Here is a 26,211-nt window from a genome sequence, read left to right as displayed (position 1 = left end):
CCAGCAGAAGCGGGAGTGGGTACCTTAAAAAAGTAGATACCCACTCCCCTGCCCAAAAAAAAGTTCCAAAAGAAGAAGATGAGAGGAGGTCACAAAAGCAGAACTTTCCTTTTAGGGTGAAGTTCTACTTTAAAGCTACTGAAGCAACTTTTGAAATTACATTAGCATAGCTTGTATGAGATTTTAGCCATTGAGTTTAGATCTACAGTACTTTAAACATGCAAAATCGGTGTGAAATTCTACACACAGATGCAGGATTAGGGAAAGAAAATGCAAATGAATCCTGAGTTTCGTCATCACAAACACTGTGTCTAGGGAGCAAATGTGCAGTATACCTTAGATCAGTGATGGCGAACCTTGGCACCCCAGATGTTTTGGAACTACATTTCCCATGATGCTCTGGCACTCTGCAGGGTAGTGGCGCTTCATGGGAAATGTAGATCCAAAACATCTGGGGTGCCAAGGTTCGCCATCACTGCCTTAGATAGTTTAACCATAGTTAGATAGATAGTTAGATACCTCTTTGACCATTTTAGTAAATCAGTCTTATGTTGTAATATATCTAAGGCCGCGTACACACGGGCGGACTGTTCGCCCAACCTTGTCCGCTGAACAGTGTTTGGGCGGACAGTCCGCCCGTGTGTGGGCTTTCAGCGGACAGTTTCAGCGGACAGTTGGACGGACAAAGTCTTTCGGAAATTCCGAAAAACTGTCCGCTGAAACTGTGTTTGAGTGAACAGTCCGCCCGTGTGTAGGCTACTTTCGAAATGAGCAAACTGTTCCCGCTCGGAAAGTCCGCCCATTTCGAGCGCGTGTACAGGTAGGCGGGGCCCGCGAAGGAGACGTCGCGGGCTCCGCCGCCTGGAATGGGCTTAAAGGGGAACCCCAACGCCGAAAAAAATCGGCGTGGGGGTTCCCCCAAAGTCCACACCAGACCCTTGTCCGAGCACGCTACTCGGCCGGCCAGGAAAGGGGGCGAGCGAGCGCGCCCCCCCTCCTGAGCCGTACCAGGCCGCGTGCCCTCAACATGGGGGGTGCCTTGGGGAAGGGGGGGCCGCGCGGCCCCCCCACCCCAAAGCACCTTGTCCCCATGTTGATGAGGACAAGGGCCTCTTCCCGACAACCCTGGCCGTTGGTTGTCGGGGTCTGCGGGCGGGGGGCTTATCGGAATCCGGGAGCCCCCTTTAAGAAGGGGGCCCCCGGATACCGGCCCCCCACCCTATGTGAATGAGTATGGGGTACAATGTAACCCTACCCATTCACCTGTAAAATAAAGTACAAAAAAAACACAACACACGAGATAAAATACTTTATTGCACAGCTCCGGGGGTCTTCCGTCTTCGGGGGTCTTCTCGCCGGACTCCTCCGCTATCTTCTTGTAGCTCTTTTGCTAGCGGAGGAGTCCGGCTTTCTTCCTCGCCGCCGGCCTCTTCTCCCGACTTCGGGGGTCTTGTCCCCCTCTTCGGTTCTTCTGCCGGGCCACCGCGCCTTCTTATAGCTCTTTTACAGGCGGTGGCCCGGTCTTCTGTCGCCGCTGCCTTCCGTTCTTCTGTCGCCGCCTTCGGTTCTTCTGCCGGGCCACCGCGCCTTCTTGTAGCTCTTTTACAGGCGGTGGCCCGGTCTTCTGTCGCCGCTGTCGTCGCCGCCGCCGCCGCCGCCGCCGCCTTCCGTTCTTGTTCTTCTTCTTGTTGTTCTTCTTCTTCTCCTGGAGATGTTGACTCGACGAGCTCTCCGGCCGGAATGCCAGAGCCGCGCTGTGCGGTCACTTATATAGTGACAATGGGGCGGTGTCACATGGTATATGTCACATGGGTTGGTCACATGGGTTGATGTCACATGGGGACTATGACATCGTAAGGGGGCGGGGTCACCATGTGACCAACCCATGTGACATATACCATGTGACACCGCCCCATTGTCACTATATAAGTGACCGCACAGCGCGGCTCTGGCATTCCGGCCGGAGAGCTCGTCGAGTCAACATCTCCAGGAGAAGAAGAAGAAGAACAAGAAGAAGAACAAGAACAGAAGGCGGCGGCGGCGGCGGCGGTGGCGACGACAGCGGCGACAGAAGACCGGGCCACCGCCTGTAAAAGAGCTACAAGAAGGCGCGGTGGCCCGGCAGAAGAACCGAAGGCGGCGACAGAAGAACGGAAGGCAGCGGCGACAGAAGACCGGGCCACCGCCTGTAAAAGAGCTAGAAGAAGGCGCGGTGGCCCGGCAGAAGAACCGAAGAGGGGGACAAGACCCCCGAAGTCGGGAGAAGAGGCCGGCGGCGGGGAGGAAGAAAGCCGGACTCCTCCGCTAGTAAAAGAGCTACACACAGATAGCGGAGGAGTCCGGCGAGAAGACCCCCGAAGACGGAAGACCCCCGGAGCTGTGCAATAAAATATTTTTTCCCTGTGTTGTGTTTTTTTTTGTACTTTATTTCACAGGTGAATGGGTAGGGGTACATTGTACCCCATACTCATTCACATAGGGTGGGGGGCCGGTATCCGGGGGCCCCCTTCTTAAAGGGGGCTCCCGGATTCCGATAAGCCCCCCGCCCGCAGACCCCGACAACCAACGGCCAGGGTTGTCGGGAAGAGGCCCTTGTCCTCATCAACATGGGGACAAGGTGCTTTGGGGTGGGGGGGCCGCGCGGCCCCCCCTTCCCCAAGGCACCCCCCATGTTGAGGGCACGCAGCCTGGTACGGCTCAGGAGGGGGGGCGCGCTCGCTCGCCCCCCTTTCCTGGCCGGCCGGGTAGCGTGCTCGGACAAGGGTCTGGTGTGGACTTTGGGGGAACCCCCACGCCAATTTTTTTCGGCGTTGGGGTTCCCCTTTAAGCCCATTCCAGGCGGCGGAGCCCGCGACGTCTCCTTCGCGGGCCCCGCCTACCTGTACACGCGCTCGAAATGGGCGGATTTGCCTCCTCCTTACGTGGGCGAGTCCGTTCATTTCAAAAGTTGAGCGAACTGTTTGCCAAACAGTTCGCTGAAACAGTCCGCTCGTGTGTGGGCAAGTCCGCTCATGCAAATTTTGAGCGGACTGTTTGCCGAAACTGTTTGACGAACAAGGTTGGGCAAACAGTCCGCGCGTGTGTACGCGGCCTAAATGTGATAGCACACAAGACCTTCTCTATGCTCTATATATTTCTTTTTGTTGACTCACTCTTATGCCTGATGTAAAACAGTAGGGACTGGCGAGTTTGCCCAGGATCAATTAGATGGGAGGGGGGGGAGGGGTATGTTGAATTCTGTCTGAAATTCATAAAACCCAAACTTAATGGCGAATTCCATTAAAGTCTATGAGGGGAAAATTTTGCTACTTATTTCTGGACATTTTCAAGGCTATTGGGTAAGCTATTGCAAAAAAAAATAAAAAAAGGCAGGAAACCAGGCACTGCTATGGGAAGCCTTTACCAATTCTACAAAAAAAAAAACACATGTATATGCAGCTTTAAGGGGAAGATGGTAGATACATACATCATTTAAATAACAGGTTTCTGATTCTGAACCAGCATAATTGTAATGGACACTCTCGGGCACAGTGTGCTGTGACAACGTATTTTTGGCTGAGGAATTACAGACAGCAGCAGCACTCCAAATTGCTTTCATTTGACTGATATCAGTTTAAAAAGAATACTTTTTACTTATTTACTGATGCACCCTATTCTTTCTCCTCCACTAATCCTGCCTGAACCCTTCAAACTGACTACCACTGGATCCTTGAGGATTGTTTGAGCCCCCAATTTCTGGCTTGCTGAAGCCCCCTTCAAATTGTCTGTTCTTAGAGAAGACAGAATAGTTTCAGTGCTCCATTTCTGCCTTGTTGCATGTGGAGCCATGCGTTTCTCTCCTTTTGTTCCCAGGTGGAGGACTGGTAGTGACAAAATAATTAAAAGAGAGGAACTAGGGTTTGCTTTGAGAGGTCATGCCCTGGGCAGAGGACAGCAGCCATACAGCACAGCCGTCTTTCAAAGATCCGGCAGCTGGTGCTTTCTGCAAGCTGAGCCCCAGTGAGTAGTATAAAGATGCACTTGGGTGGCAAAGAGGAGAGAGCAGGTACAGCGACATATCTGCCATCTGGAGCTGCAAAAAAACAAAACGCTGTCATGTTTTGTCGTCTGAGCCCCCCCATGTCCAAGCTCTTTGCACTTCAGTCCCCTGAATATAATGTAATGGAAAATGACTTGGGCTGTCCGCGAGATGCAGATTCCCAGCTGCAATAAATTTTTTTGTTTACTTATTTACAGTGCCTTGCAAAAGTATTCACATAGGCTTTTTACCTATCTTGTTACATTACAGCCTTTAGCTCAATTTTTTTAATCTGAATTATATGTGATGGATCAGAAATAGTTTTGGCGAGTTGGTGGAGTTGGTTATGTATAAAATTAGTAAAAAAAAAGTAAAATTAGAAAAATATATACATAAAACTATTTTTCACAAATAAAAAACTGATAAAAAACTCTGGTGCAACCAATTACCTTCAGAAGTCACATAATTAGTGAAATGATGTCCACCTGTGTGCAATCTAAGTGTCACATGATCTGTCATTACATATACACACCTTTTTGAAAGGCCCCAGAGGCTGCAACACCTAAGCAAGAGGCACCACTAACCAAACACTGCCATGAAGACCAAGGAACTCTCCAAACAAGTAAGGGACACAATTTTATTGAGAAGTACAAGTCAGGGTACAAGTCAAATCTTTGATGATCCCTAGGAGCTCTATCAATATCAAATCAAATCAAACCAAATGGAAAGAACATGGCACAACAGCAAACCTGCCAAGAGGCGGCCGCACACCAAAACTCACAGAATGGACAAGGAAGACATTAATCAGAGAGGCAGCACAGAGACCTAAGGTAACCCTGGAGGAGCTGCAGAGCTCTACAGCAGAGACTGGAGTATCTGTACATAGGACAACAATAAGCCGTACGCTCCATAGAGTTGGGCTTTATGGCAGAGTGGCCAGAAGAAAGCCATTACTTTCAGCAAAAAACAAAATGGCACGTTTTTGGTTTGCGAAAAGGCATGTGGGAGACTCACAAAATGTATGGAGGAAGGTGCTCTGGTCTGATGAGACTAAGATTGAACTTTTTGGCCATCAAAGAAAACGCTATGTCTGGCGCAAACCCAACACATCACATCACCCAAAGAACATCAGCCCCACAGTGAAACATGGTGGTGGCAGCATCATGCTGTGGGATGTTTTTTAGCAGTCGGGACTGGGAAACTGGTCAGAGTTGAGGGAAAGATGGATGGTGCTAAATACAGGAATATTCTTTAGCAAAACCTGTACCACTCTGTGTGTGATTTGAGGCTAGGACGGAGGTTCACCTTCCAGCAGGACAATGACCCCAAACACACTGCTAAAGCAACACTTGAGTGGTTTAAGGGAAAACATGTAAATGTGTTGGAATGGCCTAGTCAAAGCCTCGACCTCAATCCAATAGAAAATCTGTGGACAGACTTAAAGATTGCTGTTTACAAGCGCTAACCATCCAACTTGAAGGAGCTGGAGTAGTTTTGCAAGGAGGAATGGGCAAAAATCCCAGTGGTAAGATGTGGCAAGCTCATAGATACTTATCCAAAGCGACTTGATGCTGTGATAGCCGCAAAAGGTGGCTCTACAAAATATTGACTTTAGGGGGGTGAATAGTTATGCACATTGACTTTTTCTGTTATTATGTCCTATTTGTTGTTTGCTTCACAATAAAAAAAAAAAAAACATCTCCAAAGTTGTGGGCATGTTCTGTAAATTAAATGATGTAAATCCTCAAACAATCCATGTTAATTCCAGGTTGTGAGGCAACAAAACACAAAAAAGGCCAAAGGGGAGGAATACTTTTGCAAGGCACTGTAGCTGTTAAAAAAAAAAAAAAAAAAAAATATATATATATATATATATATATATATATATATAATGTATTTATTTATTTTTCGGTGCTGTGGTGGGATTGTTTGCAATTTCTTTGCCAGTATAGTTACTAGTTATAGTAAGGACACTGGTGTCATAGCTGCTATGGGAAACCCTAAGGCCATAGGCTGCTGCCCTTCTACATCATAAGGCTGAGAGCAGGCAGTTGCAAAAAGTAATTGTAAAATACCCCTTAAGGCCATAGGCTGCCCACTTTTCCCCATATCAGAACCTTATATAAAAACAAAAAAGCCTTTATGAAGGTAGTAGGTGCCTCCCCCTTCGCCTCCCTCTACTCCTCCACCCACCACCTCCTGCTTTTATGTAATCATCCCTTGAGGAGCAGCTCTACAGAACTGTGTAATTTTTTTTTTACCCTGCCAGTGGTTCATCATCTAGGACCCCTGAACCATTTGACCCCCTTTGAATAGGCAACTAAAATGGTGAGCTGTGATGATGCAGGAATGGGAGACACAAATTCCCCCTATAGTACTCATTGCCTGGACTTAGATGGGTTCACTCACAAAAATATTCACTGCAAACTCAAAATTGTCGCACTTTTTTGTTTATAGCTCAAAAAATAAAAACCACAGAGGTGATCAAATACCACCAAAAGAAAGCTCTATTTATGGGGGAAAAAATATATAAATTTTGCTTGGGTACAGCATCGCATGACCACGCAATTGTCAGTTAAAGTGACACAGTACTGTATGGCAAAAAATGGCCTGGACATTAATGCAGCGTACACACGATCAAACAATCCGGTGGAAAAGTCCGGCAAACTCAAGTCCGCCAAACAATCCCCCCATGTGTAGCCTCCGGCATACTTTTTTGACCCGAAAGTACGGCGGACTTAGAATGCCGTGTTGCACATCAATCTGCCCGCCGTACTCGCATTTCGGCGGACAATCTGGCCGTGTGTATGCCAGTCCGCCGTACTTTTGAAATGAGCGGACTTTTCCCGCCCGGAGAAAAGTCTGCTCATTTCGAGCGGGTCTTCAGGTAGGCGGGGCCCGCGAAGGAGACGTCGCTGGCCCCACCGCCTGGTATGGACTTAAAGGGGAACCCCAACGCCGAAAAAAAACGGCGTGGGGGTCCCCCAAAGTCCACAACAGACCCTTGTCCGAGCACGCTACCCGGCCGGCCAGGAAAGGGGGGGCGAGCGAGCGCCCCCCCTCCTGAGCCGTACCAGGCCGCGTGCCCTCAACATGGGGGGGTGCCTTGGGGAAGGGGGGCCGCGCGGCCCCCCCACCCCAAAGCACCTTGTCCCCATGTTGATGAGGACAAGGGCCTCTTCCCGACAACCCTGGCCGTTGGTTGTCGGGGTCTGCGGGCGGGGGGCTTATCGGAGTCCGGGAGCCCCCTTTAATAAGGGGGCCCCCGGATACCGGCCCCCCACCCTATGTGAATGAGTATGGGGTACAATGTAACCCTACCCATTCACCTGTAAAATAAAGTACAAAAAAAACACAACACACGAGATAAAATACTTTATTGCACAGCTCCGGGGGTCTTCCGTCTTCGGGGGTCTTCTCGCCGGACTCCTCCGCTATCTTCTTGTAGCTCTTTTGCTAGCGGAGGAGTCCGGCTTTCTTCCTCGCCGCCGGCCTCTTCTCCCGACTTCGGGGGTCTTGTCCCCCTCTTCGGTTCTTCTGCCGGGCCACCGCGCCTTCTTATAGCTCTTTTACAGGCGGTGGCCCGGTCTTCTGTCGCCGCCGCCTTCCGTTCTTCTTCTTCTTCTCCAGGAGATGTTGACTCCCGGATTCCGATAACCCCCCCGCCCGCAGACCCCGACAACCAACGGCCAGGGTTGTCGGGAAGAGGCCCTTGTCCTCATCAACATGGGGACAAGGTGCTTTGGGGTGGGGGGGCCGCGGGGTCTGTTGTGGACTTTGGGGGACCCCCACGCCGTTTTTTTTCGGCGTTGGGGTTCCCCTTTAAGTCCATACCAGGCGGCGGGGCCAGCGACGTCTCCTTCGCGGACCCCCCATGTTGAGGGCACGCGGCCTGGTACGGCTCAGGAGGGGGGCGCTCGCAAGGTGCTTTGGGGTGGGGGGGCCGCGGGGTCTGTTGTGGACTTTGGGGGACCCCCACGCCATTTTTTTTCGGCGTTGGGGTTCCCCTTTAAGTCCATACCAGGCGGCGGGGCCAGCGACGTCTCCTTCGCGGACCCCCCATGTTGAGGGCACGCGGCCTGGTACGGCTCAGGAGGGGGGCGCTCGCAAGGTGCTTTGGGGTGGGGGGGCCGCGGGGTCTGTTGTGGACTTTGGGGGACCCCCACGCCGTTTTTTTTCGGCGTTGGGGTTCCCCTTTAAGTCCATACCAGGCGGCGGGGCCAGCGACGTCTCCTTCGCGGACCCCCCATGTTGAGGGCACGCGGCCTGGTACGGCTCAGGAGGGGGGCGCTCGCTCGCCCCCCTTTCCTGGCCGGCTGGGTAGCGTGCTCAGACAAGGGTCTGTTGTGGACTTGGGGGGACCCCCACGCCGATTTTTTTCAGCATTGGGGGTTCCCCTTTAAGTCCATACCAGGCGGCGGGGCCAGCGACGTCTCCTTCGCGGGCCCCGCCTACCTGGAGACGCGCTCGAAATGAGCGGACTTTCCTCCGCGTGTGTGGGCGAGTCCGTTCATTTCGAAAGTACGGCGGACTTAGTACGGCGGACTTAGTACGCCGTATTAGTCCGCTGAAAAAGTGCCGTGTGTGGGCAAGTAGCCCGTTCGGAAATTCCGACGGACAGTCTGGCGGACGTCCGCCAGACTAAGTACGTCGGACAGACGGCTACGTGTGTACGCGGCTTTAGGGGGGAAATCCTTCCAGGACTGAAGTGGTTAACATATTCCCGCTGGCCTTTTTTTTAGTACTTGAATTTTTTACATATTACAATTTTTTTTTTCCTTGTTAGCCCCTCCCTCTCCAGGTCAAGCAAAACTTGGGTAGGATAGCAATTTAAATGTTTAAAAAAATACACAACCTAAAGTGTCGTTCTGTTTGAGGAGACTTGCAATATTGCCAATGGGCCCGAGACCCAAGGCGTGAATTCTAATGAACTGATATTCACAAGCTATCCTACAAGGAGTGATGGACAGGCTGCAGAACGTCACCCTAGTTGTCGCCTTTGGATACACCGAAAGGCATGTTTATGATCATAGAAACATAGAAAAGTGATGGCAGAAAAAAAGACCAAGTGGTCCATCGAGTCAGAGCCCACCCCCTTTTTTTTAAATTTACAGTATCTCACAAAAGTGAGTACACCCCTCACATTTTTGTAAAATGTTTTAACCCTCTTGGGTATGGAGTTCACCAGAGCTTCACAGGTTGTCACTGGAGTCCTCTTCCACTCCTCCATGATGACATCACAGAGCTGGTGGATGTTAGAGACCTTGCTCTCCTCCACCTTCTCTTTGAGGATGCCCCACAGATGCTGAATAGGGTTTAGGTCTGGAGACATGCTTGGCCAGTCCATCACCTTTACCCTCAGCTTCTTTAGCAAGGCAGTGGTCGTCTTGGTGGTTTGTTTGGGATCGTTATCAGGTTCCAGTAATCCATGTCCTTAGTCTGCTTGTCTTCAGCAAACTGCAGGCTTTCTTGTGCATCATCTTTAGAAGAGGCTTCCTTCTGGGACGACAGCCATGCAGACCAATTTAAAGCGGTTGTATACCAGCTAATGTTTTGTTTTTGTTTTTTTGCCACCTGCAAAGGAATTTATGTTATACAAGCTGTACACTCACTACTTTACATTGTAGAAAAGTGTCATTTCTTCAGTGTTGTCACATGAAAATATAGAATAAAATATTTACAAAAATGTGAGATACTGTATACTTTTTAAAAAATTGTATTATTTTATTTTTGTTAACTTTTTTTGTCTGAATATAGATTTGTGTTTGTCCCAAACATGTTTGAATCCATTTACTAAATGGAAATTTACTAAATACTCATTTATTCAATGAATCCATTTACTGTTGACTGGCTTACTACCTGCTGGAAGTCTATTCCAAGCATCAACTACTCGTTCGGTAAAGTAATACTTTCTCAGATTCGTTTTGAACTTTCCTCCAGTTAGTTTGAGGTCATGTCCCCGTGTTATTGATCTTGGCTTCATATTGAAAGTACTGCCCTCCTGAACCTTATTCACCCCCTTGGTGTATTTAAAAGTTTCAATGATGTCTCCCTTTTCCCTTTTTTCCTCCAGACTGTACATTTTAAAGTGATTGTAAAGGGGAAACTTTTATTTAAAAAAAAATAACAAACCTGTCATACTTACCTTCTCTGTGCACTGGTTTTGCACAGAGCAGCCCCGATCCTCCTCTTTTTAGGCCCTCCCCTCTCCTCTTAGCACTTTTGGCCCCTTTCCCTTGCGGGGTGCCCCCATAACAAACTGCTTGCTGTGGGGGCACTCATGCGTGCTCGCTCCCAAGCCATAAGACACAGAGAGCTTAGATGGCTCAGCCTCGCCCCCCAGTTCCCACCTCACTGTCTGTGATTGACAGCAGTGGGAGCCAATGGTTCCTGCTACAGCATCTCAGTCAATCAGGAGGGAGAGACCTAAGAGAGCCTCTGGTCTTGTGCACATCACTGGACCAGGATAGGGCCTAGGGAAGTATTAAGGGGGCTGAGGGGGGAGCCTCACACTGTTTTTTACTTTTATGCATAGAATGCGTGAAAGTAAAAAACCTTCAGCCTTTACAACCACTTTAACCACTTGCTGACCATATAACTTACATATAAGGTGGCTCGGTTGCGCCAGATCACGTAACCTAGTATGTGCTCTGACACTTCCAAGTAGGGTACACACATGCATTCCGCCGGCGGCTCGCTACTACTGTGATTATACAGAGCAGGAGCTGAACTGCTGGAATTGATGTCCGCTGGCACCCGACAATCGTTAAGGCAGAGAGCCAGAATGGGGATCTGCCTATGTAAACAAGTCAGATTGCTTTTCTGACAGGAGGGAAGGCATGGATCCGGTGTCTCTGCTAAGCAGGGACTAAGATCCATGCCTTTCTCTAAAAGTGGGTGGTAAAAGCACCACCCACTGTACACTTAAACACTGGCTAGGAACATAGTTAACCCTTTGATCGCCCCTGATGTTTAACCCCCCTATCAGGATCCTTCATTAGTACAGTGATAGTGCATATTTTTAGCACTGATCACTGTATTAGTGTCACTGGTCCCCAAAATGTATCAAAAGTGTCAGTTAGTGTCCAACTGGCCAACGCAATATCGCAGTCCAGCTATATGTTGCTGATCGCCACCATTACTAGTAAAATAAATAAATATATCACATAGATTGGAGACGCTATATGTTTTGCGCAAACCAATCAATATACGAATATTGTCATTTTTTTTTTTTTTACCAAAAATATGTAGCAGAATGCATATTGGTCTAAATTTATCAAGAAGTTTGATTTTTTTCGTTTTGTTTTATTGGGTATGTTTTATAGCAGAAAGTAAAAAATACAGGGAATACTGAGCGCAAAATATAAACCCTTTGTTAGAGAGATATGCTGTCATTGTTGAGTTCTGCTGCTAAAAAATGACTACCTGGCTATCCTGGTCTGCTAGCTTTGATATTTTTGAAGTCCCTGACCTAGAACCACCATGTAGATCCAGGGTTCTGCTTCAGTTTGATCTCACTTGGTGTTTGCTTGTTTCAGGAGAGTGACTCCTGAAGTTCTGAAGCCATAAACAGCCAGGCCAAGTTGGAGATATCAAATTTCCACTTTGGTAAATTAGGCAACTATTCCAAGAAAAAATATGAATACCAAATTGAAATAGACATACAGCCTTAAAGATTTGTAATTCTGTTTGACAAGTCTTGAGATCCAACCATCTCTCCTGCACAGAACAGGAAATTCAGTGACATCACTTTTCTACACTATACTTAAAAAGTAACTCCACTTTTGTTGAGAAAAAAGCATTTCCCTTTGGGTGATCTATATACATTGCAAGGATTTTAACAAACTTTTGTTATTCTAAAGAAATCCCTGTGTGTTTGTCTGTATCCATGTGGGAAAGTGAATCTAATGGAAGTGGTTTCATAATTATCAACCGGCTGCAGCACCTGCAAGGTACTAAAGAGGAACACTGCAGGGTCTGCATCCCTTTACACGTGATTTTCTATTGAAGGTCTCTCATCAAAAATTACATTTTTGTTGCAGGGGATGCCAGAAATCTGACTTCTATCTTAGTGCAGACTTCTGGGAAAATCAGTGAAAATTAGTGAACCAATCACACAAGCAGGAAATTATGTTTCTGGGGTGGGGGCGTTCTGTAAACATTCTGTGTACAGAAAACCTCTGGGTAGCAGTGGCAGCCGCTCCATTAGGGGCGCCACTCCCCTTTTCATGCACCCAGGCCCCTAATCTACATGCAGGGCGCCGGACGCATGTAATTCAATTGGGCTTTTTCCTTTTTTAAAACACGCGATTAGAGCCTGAGACTCTAATTGGCTTCAAAAAAGGGTGGGCTTGGGAGGCAGAGCCCACTGCGCCCTGAGCCCACCCAGTTGTGGGCATTAACGAACTAATATTCGCTAATATCTTCCTGCTTCTCCTCCCGGCCAATCAGGAATAGTGATGGAAGAACTTCCGACGGGACGTTTCGCGAACACGGACCGCGAACGCGGCCGATAGTTCGCGAACCGGAACGTTCGCGGCGGGCCCCATTGACTTTAATTTGAGGTGAACTTTGCAAACCTACAGGTCAAATTTGCAGCCACAAAATAATTATTAGCTGTGCAAACATAGTCCCACCACATGGCCAATGACATAACACATGTATGAGGTGAATCTGGGATCGACAACTACAAGCATTCTTTTTTTATATGGGAAATTGTTGTGACAATTCAGGACTGTGGAGCGCATGAAGGCAATGGTGGAGAGGGAAGGTCAGGGACCAGGGTAGGCAAAGAAGAGGGTGCAGGAGATGATCACCAGCAGCGTGACATACAGCAATGACACCTGCACCATGATAGAGTCATCTGACAGCAGCACCATGATACAGAGCACTGACATCAGCAGCGTGACATAAAGCACTCACACCAGCACCGTGATATACAGCACTGACAGCAGCACCGTGATAGAGAGCACTGACATCAGCAGCGTGACATAAAGCACTCACACCAGCACCGTGGTATACAGCACTGACAGCAGCACCGTGATAGAGAGCACTGACATCAGCAGCGTGACATAAAGCACTCACACCAGCACCGTGATATACAGCACTGACAGCAGCACCGTGACAGAGAGCACTGACATCAGCAGCGTGACATAAAGCACTCACACCAGCACCGTGAAATACAGCACTGACAGCAGCACCGTGATAGAGAGTACTGACATCAGCACTGTGATATACATCACTGACACCTGCACCGTAAGCAGCCCCAGGAGGAAGTCAGCATAGCACAGGGATGGTGGGAGCCCCTCATAAGGAGCATAGCACAGGGATGGTGGGAGCCCCTCATAATGAGCATAGCACAGGGATGGTGGGAGCCCCTCATAATGAGCATAGCACAGGGATGGTGGGAGCCCCTCATAATGAGCATAGCACAGGGATGGTGTGAGCCCCTCATAATAAGCAGCCCCAGGAGGATGTCAGCATAGCACAGGGATGGTGTGAGCCCCTCATAATAAGCAGCCCCAGGAGGATGTCAGCATAGCACAGGGATGGTGTGAGCCCCTCATAATAAGCAGCCCCAGGAGGATGTCAGCATAGCACAGGGATGGTGTGAGCCCCTCATAATAAGCAGCCCCAGGAGGATGTCAGCATAGCACAGGGATGGTGTGAGCCCCTCATAATAAGCAGGCCCAGGAGGAAGTCAGTACAGCACAGGGATGGTGTGAGCCCCTCATAATAAGTAGCCCCAGTAGAAATATGACCCATCCCTGTATACAACCCCTGCGGAAGGGCCTGCCTCTTCCTCTGCCTGTCATTTTTTAAATGACCCTGTGACAAAACTCTCAGTCCCTATACCGATGAAGGACTGCTGCAGTATAGGGCAGCGGTCAGCAGTAGTGCACCTCAACCCTATGTATTGTGGACCTATACCAGTCCTTATAGAATAGCAGACTTTACCTCACTCAACCCTATGTACTGTAGTACCCTAGACAGACCAAGTTACCAGTCCTGATAAAGAGCTTTGTGGAACAAGTGAGTTGTGAATGATTAGCAGACTGCAGCTGAAGGGCAGCAGTCAAGTATAATATTCTTTCTATATTTGGAAGAAAGAATATTATACGTGTACAAGCCTATTACCATACCACTGATACCAGTCCTGAAAAGAACCTTTGTGGAACTAATAGTAACAGCTACTGTTTAAACTGACCCTCACTGCCTGACACACTGCTTCCTGCCTGTTCCTATATAAACTGGCAAAACAGAGGCTGCTGGAACAATAACTGGTTACTGGAATAGCACTTTTGTGGACCTGATAGTAACAGCTAATGATGATGACTAATCTGGCTGTCCCTACAGCAGACACAGCGTCCTGTCCCTTGACTAGAGTATCCCAGATAACTTCCTTCTAACTGTTACGGATCCATCATACCCCTTTACCTTCTTTAAATAAGAGACCACACCGTTCTTATGGAGTATAAATGGCCATAACAGCCTTTTATTAACCAGATAAAATAAAATAAAACTCCAAAATAACTTTATAAAACAAAGTAAAGTAAGTATCTCCTCTTTCACCGAATATATATATATATATATCCCTCTAAACCACACCAGTACACTGCGGGACCTTTATCAACCATCATAGGCCTCCAGCTGTGCCGCTCGGAGACACCCCCTTTTCCCGCAGTGCAACCACTGGTATTCACCAACCATTTGATGAATATACCGGAGGGGCCATACTACCGATGAGCCCCCCACCCCCATTTTGTCACCTCCGTTACCGCTCCCGTCACTGACCAACAAACAAAACACCGCCCAACGTCCCCCCCCAGCTGTCATGACGACCTTCCACCATACCTGCAAGACAAAACAAAGAAAGGTTAAACAATCCAACACAAAGGGAGGGTGGGTGGGAAAAACCGCCTCCTCACACGTTGGCCTCCGACTGGCTTTCCCCAGCTCCGCCCCCTTTTAAGTATGGCCGCTCCCCCACCCGGAAACTCCTCCCCCTGGGCGTGACTGGGCACCTCGTCATGCCCAGCCCTGCTCTACGTTCCCCTACGTGTCCTACGCTCCGGGCATCACTTGACTAGAGTATCCCAGATAACTTCCTTCTAACTGTTACGGATCCATCATACCCCTTTACCTTCTTTAAATAAGAGACCACACCGTTCTTATGGAGTATAAATGGCCATAACAGCCTTTTATTAACCAGATAAAATAAAATAAAACTCCAAAATAACTTTATAAAACAAAGTAATAACAACCATGAGAAACAACATGTTTCAACCCACGTTTATTGGTCAGTGACGTAGCTATCTCCTCTTTCACAGAATATATATATATATATATATATATATATATATATATATATATATATATATATATATATCCCTCTAAACCACACCAGTACACTGCGGGACCTTTATCAACCAGCATAGGCCTCCAGCTGTGCCGCTCGGAGACACCCCCTTTTCCCGCAGTGCAACCACTGGTATTCACCAACCATTTGATGAATACACCGGAGGGGCCATACTACCGATGAGCCCCCCACCCCCATTTTGTCACCTCCGTTACCGCTCCCGTCACTGACCAACAAACAAAACACCGCCACAGCCCGATAGGATGACACCTCAACCTAGAGGGCCCCTCCACACCCGCAGGGCCTGCTGTATCCCCCACTGCAATCCCAGGGACCACAGATCAAGACCCACATTGGTAAGGTGCACTCCGTCCCTCCGTAGGTAAAGGCCGACATTCTGCTCCAGCTCCCTGTGACGTACCACCAAACCCCCCTCCCGGACCAAAAACCTCCCAACCACTTTGTTAACCCGAATCCTGGCCTTATTGAGCCTGTCTACGGACCTAGCCATGCCCCACACGGTCCTAGCCACCATATCGGACCACACCAACAATGTGTTCGGAAATGCCGAACGCAAGTACCCCAGATCCGACTTTACGTCCGCGATCAGGTCCCTGACCGTCCGCACCCCCAAATCATTCCCCCCGTGTGTATCACCAACACATCTGGCGGCCCGCTGAACCGCACATATTTTTTAACCTCCGGGACAACCCCCCCCCCCCCCCCCACATCATCCCCGGCCTACCCAGCCACCTAATCTGAGCCTCCATCCGAGATATCCCCAACTGCCTCCCCTCAGGTCTGGCGTCCCCTCTCCTGGCTCCCCAGGAAACAAAGAATATCCCATGATCCAGACAAGGCGTGGGTAACCTCCATCTGAAACGAAAAGACCAAACAAAATAATGGACAACCCCAGAGGAACACAGCAAACAACATCCCCCACCCCCATCACAACACCCCTTTTTTTATTTTATTTTTATTTTGCTTATATTGTAAGTTCTTTCACAGAAAATTCCCAAACCAAACCTGGCCTAACGTAACTGCGGAATCGCCTCGATTCCCATCTCCCCAACCTACGCACTGCCGCCTCGTCCAACCCGCACCTGGCCGCCTCCGTGGCGGCCCCGATCCGGAAGGAGTGCGAGGCGTATGCCGAACCGTCCATCCCCAAGTTGCCAAGACATTTTCTCAAGACCGCCATGAATTGAAATCTAGACAAACAAGACCCATCTTCGTGCACCAGCAACGGCCCACCACCAACCACTCTCCTACGGAGAAAACACCCCACCACCTCCACCGGGCACGCTGCACACCCAGGCAACGCAAACAAACACACCCGAACCCCCTTTCCCCGTTGATCAGTTTTCGACTTCCGCAGCACCACCGACAACCTATCCACCCCGAGGAACACATCTTCCACCAACACCCCCCCCCCCCGCCACAGCCCTAGACGGGCTAACCAGTTCCCCTACTCGAAACGCCCCGAAAAATGCTAACGAAAAGGCCGCCGAAAACAGCGACACCTCATACGAGGATGAACACACCGAACCCAACTGCCGTAACAGGGCCAGCAAATTAGCAAAAGTAATAGGCCGACGCGTATCCGGTCGCCGGTGAGCCTTCCGGTAACCCCTGAGCGCCTGCCGCACCCAAAAACCCTTCGTCCAATCAGCCTGTCCGCCCAATTTGAACCAAAACGCCAAACCCGCCAGCTTCCTCTCGATAGACGACACTGAGCGCCCTTCTTCCATATTTCTGCACACAAAATACAAGACCAAAAGCTGCACGGCCGGCCCATCCTGCTCCAGCCCATCCAGCTCCCATCCTGCTCCACTCCCGCCTCCTGCACCAGTGCCGACCATTCCTGCCACACTCACGTCACGGCACTCACCGACCTCCGGATCCAACCTGCGGCGGTTCCAACACCAGCTCCCACATCCAGCCCGGGCAATCCCAGCCTTCCTCGCCCGCCTCCGGAGCCAAGGCCCTGAACTTGTCCCACTGAAAGCGAGACAAAGCGTCAGCCAGCGTGTTCTCCACCCCCGGGATGTGCACAGCGTAAAGAAACACATTCAATTGCATGCAACGCAACACCAACTGTCGCAGCAGCCGAACGACAGGTTGTGAAGACGCCGACATACTATTGATGACCTGCACCACCCCCATATTGTCGCAGTTCAGCCTAAGCTTAAGGTTCCGACACGACTCCCCCCACAATTCCAAAGCCAGCACCACCGGAAACAGTTCCAGCAGTACCAGATTCCGCACAAGGCCCGCTGCGACCCAGGAGCGCGGCCAGGGTGCCGCACTTCATCGTCCCTGGAAAAAGGCCCCGTACCCCGTGGACCCCGCCGCATCGGTGACCAATTCCACATCGAAATTGCTCACCGGGCCCGACATCCACATTGCCCCGCCATTGTACTCAACAGATACCACACCTTCAGATCTTCCCTGTGTTCCTTGGTGAGGCGAATGAAGTGAGTTGGGGAAGCGACCCCCGCCGTCGCCGCAGACATCCGTCTACAGAAAACCCTCCCCATGGGAATAATCCGGCAAGCAAAATTAAGCTTGCCCAGCAGCGATTGCAACGAGCGCAAGCGAACCTTCCGCAGACCTTGCATTTCCCTGATGACCCTGCGCAAGTCCACCAACTTATCCTCAGGCAACCGGCATTCCATAGCCATGGAATCGATCACGATGCCAAGGAAGCTCAATTCAGTCCTAGGACCCTCCGTCTTATCGGCCGCCAATGGCACGCCGAACCTCTCCGCCATGTGCTGCAACGTAGAAAGCAAAATCGCACACACATTCGAAGAGGGAGGGCCCACACACAAGAAATCATCCAAGTAAAGGATGAGCGACTCTACACCCGACACGTCCCGAACCACCCACTCCAAGAACGAACTAAACGCCTCAAACATTGCGCAAGAAATGGAGCAACCCATGAGCAGGCACTTGTCGACATAAAACCGGTCCTGCCAGCAACATCCCAACAATCGAAAACCCTCGGGGTGCACAGGCAGCAACCGAAAAGCTGCCTCCACATCCGACTTTGCCATCAACGCCCCCTTCCCGTAACGCCGTACCCAACGCACCGCAGCATCAAACGATGTGTAAGACACCGCGCACGCTTCCGGGTCGATGAAATCATTCACCGACCCCCCCTTCGGAAAGGACAGATGGTGGATCAGCCGAAACTTGTTGGGTTCCTTTTTGGGGACCACCCCCAATGGTGACACCACCAAGTCCCCAAGGGGCTTACTCGTGAACGGCCCCGCTACGCGCCCCAACGCCACCTCCTTCGCCAATTTTTCCGACACCACCCCAGGATGTTGCAACGCCGACCGCAAGTTCCCAGCCTGCAAAGGGACCACCGCCAACCCACAAGGGATCCTAAAACCGTGGCGGAAGCCCGCCCCCAGCAACCCCGTCACAGCCCGGTCCGGGTACCTATTTAGGAAAGGATGCATCCTTTCCCACATCACCGGAGTCGTCCCTCTTGTGAGCAGGCTCTCCGGGACGTCTCCCCTTCTTAAAACACCGAGCGAAAGTGTGGGCTTCCCCACACCCAGAGCATTCATGCTTAAACTTGCATATTCCCCCGAATTTGCACGTGCCTTCATTAAATTGCCAGCACACTCCCCACTTTTTTCCGGCCGGCGATCCCGAGGAGTGGCTACCCCCGGCCCCCCCTGGAAATAACTGCGAAGGCGTCCGCGCAGCAGCCATGAGCCTCATCCAGAGGCTAATGTCCTTATGGTCCCAATGCAGCGTGGGCCGGACCGCCCGACGCTGGCGGAACTGCTCGTCGTACCTCAACCAAGCAGTACCCCCATAGACCCTGTAAGCCTCCCCGATAGCGTCCATATAACAAAACAACGCCGAGCAATGCTCGGGGTTCTTTTCTCCTATGACGCTGGCCATGATCGCGAACGCTTGCAACCAGTTGGCAAACGTTCACGGAATCAATCTATAACGCCTCTTCTCCTCATCTTCCTTCTTGGAATCATCCGGCTTCACCCGATCCAAGTTAAACTTCTCAAGGGGCAATAGCGAAAATATCTCCACGTATTCCCCCTTAACAATTTTATCCCTGACCTCCTGCTTCAAATGTGCGCCCAAGGGCCCCTCGAAGCACACGTACATCTCACATTTAGCCGCGTCTGCTATCCGCACAATGTCCGACCTAACGGATGGCTCCGCGGACCCCTTGGAACCAACCCCTGCGTCCGCCACCGCCGGCGCCCCCGGGGAAGCAGCTGCCGCACCCAGGTGGGACGAAACCTCCGCCCCCCCGAGGGAGTCACCCCCACACCTAGAACCGGCCCACCCCCAGGAACCTCCCCCACGGACTGCCCCGTACCCCCATCAAAGCGACCCACCAACGCCCTCAAACCCTCCAGCAGCTCCTGCAACTGACCCCCAGATCCCGGGGCCCCCGTCCCAGTCCCAACCCGCGGTTGGCACGTGGCGGCCACCCACGCAGCCGGGGGGGCCGCTGGGCCCCCACCCCCCGAAACCACCCCCAACAAACATTGCAATGCATTAGTAAAAACGGAGTTGTCACACGACTTACCGGGCTGACTGGGAGCCGTCCCCACAGCCGTTGCGCCGACCGCCTGCGCAGGAACCGACCGTCCGGACACCTCACCGTCCTCCGACAGCTCTCCCTCGGAACGTCCATCTTCCTCCAGACCGCTTGCCGACTGCAGCCCCCCAGGCGATGGAGACCTGGACGCCGTGCGGCCACCCTCGGTTCCACGGCACACCGAAAACGCACCGCTCCTTGCAGGGGTCCCTTCGCTCCTGGGCTGCTGCACAGAAGGGCCGTCCACGGCACCGCTCTGAATCCGGGATCCCCGTCGGCTACTGCCCGGAGGCGTCCGCCTCCCTGCCGCGATTCCTGAGATCCAGCCCGCAGAACCAGCTGCGGCCGGAGGCGCCGACCTCCTTCTATCCGCTCCGCCCCGCCCGTGCAGGGCTGCGGGGGAGCCCGAAACCAGCTGTGGTCCCCCCAAAGCTCCCCACCCCGCATCCCCACGTGCCCGCCACTGAACCAGGCCCGCGCCCCCCCCGTCAGAGCTGAACCCCCGGCCATAACCCCCCCATGCTGGCCACCTCCGTCCACCGCCCCCCCCCCCCGAGCCATCCCACCTCCGGTGCTCTTCTCTTTGTGCTTCCCCCCAATCTGCCCCCTCAGCCCGTGCAGAGCTGCTGGGGGATCATCCCGTCCAGGCCGACCGCCATGCGGTGGGGAATCGGCGCCATCTTGGCCCGTGGCCCCGCCTCCCGAACTTGCAGGCCGGCGAGCAGGCCTTCTCAGTCCACCAGTGGGCGAATAGAAGCCCCTCTTCGCCGGCGGGGCCGACACATCGCTACCCCGGCTCCCCGCCAGCCTCGCGGGCCCCCCGCCCCGGGGAATAACGGAGCGGCGGCCGAGACACCCGGCCGCGCGCGGCCTCCCGCTGGCCATGCCCGACCTCGCCGCCCCCAGCCAGCGCCGCCGCGACCTGGGCCTGGAGCCAAGCCGGCCCCCTCGTCTCCGCCGCCGCCCGCAATTGTGCTAACAGTCCCGCGACGTCCGCCATGCCGATAGATGCAACGAGGAGCGGCGTGTGAAAAACCGCCTCCTCGCACGTTGGCCTCCGACTGGCTTTCCCCCAGCTCCGCCCCCTTTTAAGTATGGCCGCTCCCCCACCCGGAAACTACTCCCCCTGGGCGTGACTGGGCACCTCGTCATGCCCAGCCCTGCTCTACGTTCCCCTGCGTGTCCTACGCTCCGGGCTTCACTTTCTCTAAACTGACAAAAGACACTCAGGCTGCTGCAACAATCACTAGCACAGCAAACCTATATACACCTAACACCTATACCAGTCCTGAAAAGAACTTTTGTGTACCAAATAGCTAGCGATTTATCTCTCCCTGCTCCACACAGCAACCTCTCCCTATAGTGACAGAAGAAAGAATGTAAAATGGCCGCCGGATCGGGTGTATTTATAAGTTAGGGGGAATGTCCAAGTGTCCATGTGCTGTAATGTCTCAATTGGCTGTCCTGTACCCCATGATGGATGTGTCATCAGGTCAAAGTTCTTTTACACAGTAAAAACACGGAAGTCCGCCGGGCGAACGGCGCCAATAGTCCGCCGAACGGGCGGACCGCGAACAGCCGAAATTTGCCACGAAACGACAGCCGGGCGAACCGTTCGGCCATCCCTAATCAGGAAGCGGGTCCTGAGACCCGATTGGCCAGGGAGTCTTAGGACCCACTTCCTGTCTAGCCATGAGGAGAAGCAATGGTCCCTTGCCACTGATCGCCGCCTTCCTGGCTCCAGGTCCTCCAGACATGACTATCTCCCAGCTTCTCTCTAGTAATGTCGGATATAGATGATGATGGGTAATCTCTCCTTTCTTCTCAGACTCCACTGGGAATCCTGGTCAGAATGTTCTGTGCCCTGGGGTGGAGGATACTGGAACCGTAGCCCCGTCAGTGTCGTTCTGTGCTGCATTGAGTTCTCCACCTGTAACCTCCATCCATGTTCTAGTGAGAAGATTGTATTCAGCTGCATTATCACTGTGCACAGTGGATCCCTAGGATCTGCTCTACTATTGTGTAGACCCTTGATGCTCCTCCAGTTTAATTTAGTCTTGATTTACTTTAGTTCTAAGTTCTATGGATCTGTGGATATTTTTCTAGTTGTGTTTAGAGTGGATCCCCTGATCTGTTCCTATATTTTGTGCAGTTGATCCCTGGATCTTTTCTGGTTTCATGTAGAGTCTGTCCCGTCCAGTTTCACCCTCCTAGCAGAGCCTATAGCAGAAGCCCCGGCCAGGAGCGCCAAGGAGGAGATTGCAGCAGCAGATGGGAAGACCAGGAGCAGGTTCAGGGAGCAGTGTAAGTACCAAGGCTGGCTGGGGGGTGGCATTATGTGCAAGCGAGAGGGGCAGGTTTGTTTGCCGCCCCCCCTAAAATATTGATTATGTTATTGTTATTTTCTGCTGCCATTATAAGAATGACTATTGATATGTGTATATGATCTTATCACTAGAGTCATGAAAACTGGTGGTCCATGGAAATCCCCTGAAAAAGCCAATGTTGGTGAAACATGTTGGGATATGACATCAACCATTGATCACTTCCTATATATGGATACCAGTGGTCAACAATAGTATTTGTATCATGCTTTGCCACTAGTTTTTATCCAATGTGTTATTGAGCCCATTATTTGTTGCTATTTTGTGTAATAAAATTTATATTTTTATATAAACTCTGCATATTCCCTTGATTATTGTCCATTCCAATTTACCAGGGATGAGGTGCCGGATACTATAGTGCCACCCAATCTACCTCTCAAGCCATTTTATATGCTATATTATTTCTTTATTTGCTATACCCCCTCCCCCCCCCCCCCCGAAAGTGGAGTTACCCTTTAAGCTATACAACTTGGTCACTGCCCAGTGCTAGTTGGCTGATTAGATATTGAACCATTATCATCATAATAATGAAGCCATCGCTCTCTTCTGTCTCCTTCTGTTGGATTGACAACACTGTGCTATACAATAAAGCCTAACTGGCTCACACCATGGATCCACCCTGTTCCAAACTAAGTTCTGCTGTTCAAAGAATTGCAGAAAGTTTAAATAAAAACAAATGCAGGCACTTGAAGTGACACTAAATGATATCGTTATTGTCCAAAAATAATCCACCCACTACTTAAAGTGGTATAAAACTCTGCCAAATTTGTTTCTAAAAATGGGCCATGCAGGTTTAAGCCATAATGTTAGTGTACACAGCATGCTAGCACATCATGGCAAGCTTCGGCCCACCATACACGGAGCACATTGGTTTCCTGCAACCATGCTGGAAAAAAATGTGCTTGATTCCCCCATCAACCCAGACAGTGTTGATGCTTGGATCCCAACTGCCGAGCCATTGTATTCTCCTGGCAGGGGATGGGGGAATCTACCAGAAGATAGTGATTTCTGCTAGTGGCTATACCAGCTGCTAGCAATAATTACAAGTGAAATCCAGCAGGCTGGTTCTACTCTGCATCTAGTCTGCCCCTACATGATTCAAGTCTTGGCTGGTACCTGCTGAATCGACCAAGATTCAAACCGTCTATGGCCTGCCTTACCTGTCAAACGAAGCACTCCAGTGATGCACCGTCATCGTTCCTGCTGGTCACAGGAGCTTCCATCTTTGCCCAGTCTTCCATCTTCTGGGTTCTGTCTCAATGACGTTACTCCCGCACATGCCCATGAAAGTCGCATCATCATGGCACAATGAGGATGCCATAAATGTGGAAGAAGGGCATCAAGCCGGAAACGTCGGGTTCATCAAAAAAGCCTCCATGTGTCTGTATATGTATCGTAATCAATACAAATGTTAATGTACACTTTTGTCTTTTACGACCTAATGCCGCGTACACACGATCGGAATTCCGGCCAGAAAAAGACAGATGAGAGCTTTTCATCGGAAAATGTATGTGTATGCTCCATCGGAATTTAGCTGTCCGAATTTCCGCCAGCCAAAAATTGATAGCATGTTCTCAATTTTCCTGACGGAAAAACTTTCTATTGGTAATTCCGATTGCGTGTATGCAATTCCGGCACGCCAAAAATCACGCATGCTCAGATTCAACTACGAGACAGAAGCTATTGGCTACTGGCTATTGAACTTCCTTTTTCTAGTCACGCCATACGTGTTGTACGTTACCACGTTATAAACGATCGGAATTTGGTGTGACCGTGTGTAGGCAAGACAGCTTAAGCCCAAGCCCGAGTTCCGTCGGGAAAATCATCAGAGCTTTTTCCGATGAGAATTCCGATCGTGTGTACGCGGCATTAGTCTTTTTTCTGAAGAAACTATTTTTGTAATAAACTTTTTTTATATGATGCAAGTATTGTTTTTGGTCACTTTTAAAGTCCCACCCATTAAGGGGGGTCTCGTTTTTTATTTTTTTTATTTTTTTATGATTTAAAAGACCACTAGGGTCTCTCCTGCTATAAAACATTTTTTTGAAACCATAGTTTAGTGTCTTTTTAAATTAGTTACATTTAAAAAAAAGTTGTTTAACATGTTTTTTTTTTAATAAAAAGGTTAATTGGTGTTTTTATAAAATACTGGTTCAGCAAATAAACCTGTCACACATTTAGGCAAGTCAAACTGAGCATATGACACATTAGGTGCATGGCAGAGGTCACGACATTCAGGTCCGTAGCGCAAAAGATACAGGCAGTATATATATATATATATATATATATATATATATATATATATATATATATATATATATATATATATATATAGATAAGGCCTTCCTATACTGCTGTCTGGTTTCCTTTTGTTTCTTTAAATTGTATTTCGTTGCTGCATCTTCCTCCACCTTGTTAAGACAGGCTGTGTATATTATCTATGGAAATTATTTCAATTCCAGGAAGTCTGCAGGAATCCAGTACACAATGGATTGCTCATATCCCAGCGAATGCAGCCATGTCAACACACTATAAAATTCTAGGAGTCGCTTGTTTTTTAACCCTCTTATGCTGTCACCCTGTAAGATGTACAGATCGCCCAATCCTTCACAATCTTCCTTACATAGCTGCCAGGTATCCCATATTCTGTGGAACAGTCCTGATATTTTCATATGCGTGAAATACAGTAAATGTTTACTTTACATAGTTACATAGTAGGTGAGGTTGAAAAAAGACATCACCCTGGAGGAGTTATGTGACATGGAGTCTGCCCCTACCACCACAGGGTAACATCACCCAGGTGGAGCTATGTGATATAGAGTCTGTCCCTCTCACTATGGGGTGACACCACCCTGGAGGAGGCATGTGATATAGAGTCTGTCCCTCTCACTATGGGGTGACACCACCTGGGAGGAGGCATGTGATATGGAGTCTGTCCCTCTCACTATGGGGTGACACCACCCTGGAGGAGTTATGTGACACGAAGTCTGTCCCTCTCACTATGGGGTGACACCACCCTGGAGGAGCTATGTGATATGGAGTCTGTCCCTCTCACTATGGGGTGACACCACCCTGGAGGAGTTATGTGACATGAAGTCTGTCCCTCTCACTATGGGGTGACACCACCCTGGAGGAGCTATGTGATATGGAGTCTGTCCCTCTCACTATGGGGTGACACCACCCTGGAGGAGTTATGTGACACGAAGTCTGTCCCTCTCACTATGGGGTGACACCACCCTGGAGGAGTTATGTGATATAGAGTCTGTCCCTCTCATTATGGGGTGACACCACCCTGGAGGAGTTATGTGACACGAAGTCTGTCCCTCTCACTATGGGGTGACACCACCCTGGAGGAGTTATGTGACATTGGGGCTGCCCCTACCACCACAGGGTGACACCACCCAAGAGGAGCTATGTGATATGGAGTCTGTCCCTCTCACTATGGGGTGACACCACACTGGAGGAGTTATATGACATGAAGTCTGTCCCTCTCCCTATGGGGTGACACCACCCTGGAGGAGTTATGTGACATGATGTCTGTCCCTCTCACTATGGGATGACACCACCCTGGAGGAGTTATATGACATGAAGTCTGTCCCTCTCACTAAGGGGTGACACCACCCTGGAGGAGTTATGTGACATGATGTCTGTCCCTCTCACTATGGGGTGACACCACCCTGGAGGAGTTATGTGACATTGGGGCTGACCCTACCACCACAGGGTGTCACCACCCAAGAGGAACTATGTCATATGGAGTCTGTCCCTCTCACTATGGGATGACACCACCCTGGAGGAGTTATGTGACATGAAGTGTGGGGCAGCACAGTGGTGTAGTGGATAGCACTCTCACCTAGCAGTAAAA

This window comes from Lithobates pipiens, unplaced genomic scaffold (assembly GCF_037356315.1).
Source record: "Lithobates pipiens isolate NorthernLeopardFrog02 unplaced genomic scaffold, aLitPip1_a1.2 Scaffold_8, whole genome shotgun sequence".
Lineage (NCBI taxonomy): Eukaryota > Metazoa > Chordata > Amphibia > Anura > Ranidae > Lithobates > Lithobates pipiens.
This window is presented reverse-complemented; position numbering follows the sequence as displayed.